Source organism: Porites lutea, chromosome 4 (assembly GCF_958299795.1).
Source record: "Porites lutea chromosome 4, jaPorLute2.1, whole genome shotgun sequence".
Taxonomy (NCBI): Eukaryota; Metazoa; Cnidaria; class Anthozoa; order Scleractinia; family Poritidae; genus Porites; species Porites lutea.
This window is the reverse complement of record NC_133204.1, coordinates 26,109,697-26,114,550: the sequence shown is the minus strand read 5'-3', so window position 1 is coordinate 26,114,550 and position 4,854 is coordinate 26,109,697. Positions and strand designations below refer to the sequence as shown.

The window sequence follows — 4,854 nt, the reverse complement described above, 5'->3', positions numbered from 1 at the left end:
CTCTATGTGTTGAGTGGGTACAAAGATAAGAAAGACAATACTTTTTTTGCTGATCTGACTATTTATTACAAGGTTAAAATAAAAATATTGTATTTGAGGTCTGACTATGGTATCTATCACTACCCCTTGAATTCTCAAACAGTTATCACTATTTACTTTCTTCATGTAAAATATCAAATCCACACTCAACAACTGTAAGAGTAAGAAATGTATCTCTTCAGCTTGATTTAGAAACTTGGCTTAATTTCTTTTATAGCAAAAAATACATAGTCATTGGGACAAATATTTTTGCTGTTTTAATGAGAATTGAAGGGTTAACCTGATGTAGCTGTGTACAATACTTCACAATCACTGTTGTTGTTTACTTGACAACTCCCCTGGAAAAACTTTGCAGATGCAAAGGTAATGAAGTGATCAAAATAATAAGAAAGCAGTTTTTGTTCTAATCCAGCCCAAAACACAGGGTCAAAAGGGATACGTTGGACATAAATACCCTTACTGGTATACACAATAAAGTCGTCCTTGCACTTGAGCATAGTAAGGGTGGTCTTCTTTCAGTTTGCACTCCCTGTCACCTGTCTGTTTCATGAAGAACTTTTAATCCGTACAAGCATTAAGGGGTGTGACATGATGTTTGGTGTTTGGGCATTTCACTTCAGCTATGCCAAAGTAATCTGTGCAGCCGACGTCGGCTACTCTTGCATCAGGAGTAGCTCCGAGAATGGAACACCACTTTGAAACAACAAGACCACAAGGGAGCACCTTAACAGGTGTACTTTTGTTAAACATATACTTTTCATACTCCCTTAATGCAACAGATTCAAACTTTTTTCCATGTTCTAACTGTTTTGAAGTAACCGATTTTGGATTGATCAATTGTTCTGCAAAAGTGTCATGATTTCTCTGTCGTCTAGATATCAAGTGAAATTGAGAGACAGTAAATCTGAATTTTCGCTCATCTTCTCATTTAGTACATTCAGCTTGTTTCCTTGTTTGTGTTTCAAGGTCATTGAGTTCATTTTCCTCTAACTTCAAAGACTGTATAAGTTTGTTGTCATTCTCACTCAAATTGTCAGGTAGTGCCATTTCCTTAATATCCCTTAGAGGAAACCTTGGATAAGTGAGGGCTTGATTTTTAGTTACTTGGTTAAGCCTTGGTACACAGTCAATGGATGCTGTGGCCTCAAAGTGTGCCTCTTTCAGGGAAACTTGGTATGACAAGAAACAACCAACTTGACATTTGCCAAATTTTGTTTCTACAAGTCTAGTATGCGTCTGATCAATCTGTTCACTAGCCATATGAGACAGGCCTATATTAGGGTCAATTTGTTTCAGCTGCTCCTTTAGTTTCTGCTCTGCAGCTACATTATGTGTGGTTTTCATCCTGGCATCATATACAAGAGATTTGGTGCCAGAACGTAATCTGAATTCTGCATCCTTTGTTTTTGTAACTTCCACTTCCATCACTGGCTGTGGTACAATGTTCTTTCCTCCACCCTTCTTGTGCCACTGCTGCAGTTGTGATGTACAGGCCAAGGAGGATTGCTCGTTCTGTTCCTCCATCAGGTCCTTGGTAGAATTACAGGAAAATAACGTAAACTTGCATATCTTGAACATCAATGCCAACACATGGTTACAGAATCCGCTTTTTCCTGCCACACACGAACACGAAGCACCTCCACTTCTCCTGACGAGATGCACAAGGCGATTTTCAGATTATGTGGGGGGTCATTTTTTCGAAAACTATGACAGCACTTCCCTTTGAAGAAAAAGTACTTCGAATCACTGGCACATTCAATATTTTCCAGATATTCGTCATCTGAGAAGCGCCTGGCCTCTACCAACCCCGTCGGGAGGGTGTGATGATCAATATTACCAATGATTTTCCCGGACATCAACACGTGGTGATTCATTTGCAGTCGCATGAACATTGGCATCTTCTCCAACGACGTTCCCCATCCAGTAGTTGGAAAGTCTGCTGCCCCCGTACTTTTCTTGACAAGTTCTGAACTTGTGCCTTGCTTTTGCTTTCTACGGCTATATATTTTATGTGGATCTGGATCTATGATCTGTTTGTCCTTGCCCCTCCATATGTACTCGTACACTCGTTTCACTAGCTCTGCTTTTGTCTTCAAACCTTTCCCTGTGTCTCTGCGACATTTCAGCCAGAATTTTAGTTCTGAGTTTTTCAACTCCTCAGGTTTTCGTCCAAGTAGAGAAGCGCTGAGAATATTGTTTTCCGTAAGAGGAATTGCATTTGAATTGCTTGAATTGTCTGCTGTACTTGCCATTTTCAGCGCTTGTGGCCGTGCTTGTGTTGTAAACAACAACAGACACAACGCGATGCTGGCCTCATTTTCATGCTGCTCGAACCAGGTTTCGCGCGGGGTCCGCCATTATAAAAGTCGTGTATGACTTTCCCTCAACAAAACTTTTCATAACGAAAACAGGAAGGGATGTGTCATCTGAAATCAGAAGTTTAATAATATTATAATTTATTGCTTCTATTGTGCGCATTCCATAAAATGATCATGTGCACATTACAATAAAACATAATACGATTAAATATCTTACAATTAACCCTTGGAGAACTGTATTTCTGAAAATCATTTTGTATTTTGCTGCCTTAGGTTGGTATTCCTTTCTCATTTTTATTAATGTCTAACCTATTCAACCCTTTATAATGTGACCTCTCACACAAAAATGTACACTAATGGTTTTAAGTTAAACAGGCAAAAACCAACTGCTAACGTGTGCGATAAAGTTGCAATTTTTTCCACAAGTCAAGCCCTCAAAAATTGGCAAAGATGGACCTTTAAGTCCTTGAAACTTTGCATATTTCTGGCGTTACATAGCCCCACAATAACTCCAATACGGAGAAAAAACGCGTTTGAGGAAATATGGCATGAAAAAATTGGCGAGCGAAGCGAGCCGAGCTAACTTCGCTCGCCGTTTTTGTCTACCACAGAGGTTGTTCACAAGGTAATTATTACCATGCTCTCAATTATTCCTTGATTTAAAGAAACAAAATGTTCCCAGGAATTTACTTAAGCCTTTTATTAACAAATGGGACTGAACCCAAAGCAAACGTGGAATTATTTAAAAGAATTACGAATACAATTTTAAAAGCTCTGAAAACGTTGATAGAAGGAGATTTCTATTCACAATATAAACCCTTATGAAAAAAGGAATCAATGATTATTTCTCGCGGAGAGCACATTCAAATCTCTTCGGCCGACACTTGGCATTTATTTTGCATATCTTCAGGACCAACTGGAAACGTTGTGAAGATCAACACTAAAGAAGAAGAAAAGAGGAAATCAATATACACAATTCCTAAACAACAGATCACTTCACCACTCTTGTATGAGATCAGCTCTACCACCACTTGTGAAACCCGTTGTTGCAAGAAAAGCTTCCTTTTAAGCGACTGTGACCGTACCAAACCAGACTCAATTGATATAAATTACCTTTCAGGGTATGGAGTTTAGTCTTGTCTAGCAGTTGTTTGCCAAAATTTCCGTCCGTGTTGCTCATCGCCAGTTCAGCTGGTGTGAAAAAGTTGGGAAGAAGCTTAATGGCACACTTGTACAGATCTGTTCCAGACTGCCGAGTCTCACGGAGGTCCTCTGTCACTGGTGTGGAACTGTTGTTGATAAGAGCTGGCTGCAGTGGTTCAGTTGGCGGCACAACTGGGCTGACTGGAAATAGTTCCTGCATCCTGCTCAAAGCATCTTCGTCTATTGTCAAAAGATCGGAGTCATTTTCGCAGATCGATGTTCCGTCAGCGGTTAAGTAAATGCAGCTTGATTCTGTGTCCTGACTGTAACTTTGCTAAGATATGAAAAAACAAAAAAAGAGCATTGTGTGAAAAAGTTGTTTCAATTTTGACATAAAAACTAATTCAGTGGTAAAGTTTTTTTCAACCATCGATTCGCTGGTGCTTTATAACATGACCAATGAATAAAATATAACTCTTAAATCAATCCTCACCAAGAAGGAAGTCATGATGGGAGCGAGCTCTGTTGAACTGGCCTGTTACACAATACTTATCTTTTATGTTCGGCAATTTGATGAAATAGTTCTCCAGAAGTGAAGACCAATTGTAAGCTGGTACAATGTTTCTTCCGTCGTGTGTTCCGACCAGTTGTGCTTTGTTGACACCAGTGAGGCTTGAACCATCCCATATGTCCGCAAACTCGTATAGGGAGGAAATAAAATTCATTTTATAAGCTCTTTTGATCATTCCGAAGCTGTGATCAGGGCCAAACTTTGTGTGACCGGCAATTAGGAAGGAGTAATTGATTGATTCGCACAATTGCATGATTGTTCTCCATGCTAGGTACCAGATAAAGTAATTGTTTTTGTTCTGTCCCGAGCAATTGTCTGCATGAAGATGAACTTGTGTTTCACCAAGTTCACAGTTCTGCAAATAGTGATGAACATAGCTGACGGTAGTGTTTGCTCCTTTATCAACACCATTTGTCTCGTCAATTAGATAGTTTACTTGTCGGGGTATTGCTTCACTCATAACACCAAAAATTCCACACTTGCGAGGTGTCTTAAAATAAATCAGTCCTGGCTGCATCGGATCGCTAGGAATATGGATATGTTGGGCAAAGTAGAATGAATAATGTATCATTGTGTCCAGGGAACAGGCTTCATGACGTTCATCCAAATCTATTTGCTCTTCAGGTGTCTTGAAGTTGGTTTCCGCTTCTTGACAGACCCTCCTGTAAACCTCTCTTTCCGTTTTAACACGGTTTAAATGCTCCTGCTGGGCTCGGACGCACTCAGATTTTTCCGTGTATGGTAGGTTCGCAGATCGGACTAGCTTACATGTGTTCTGTTAGC

The 4,854-nt window shown here is 39.8% G+C and overlaps 1 pseudogene; it reads right to left on the bottom strand.

Moving 5' to 3' along the window:
* Positions 1 to 314: 314 nt before the first annotated feature.
* Positions 315 to 2,291, bottom strand: LOC140934465 (uncharacterized; annotated as a pseudogene).
* Positions 2,292 to 4,854: the final 2,563 nt, after the last annotated feature.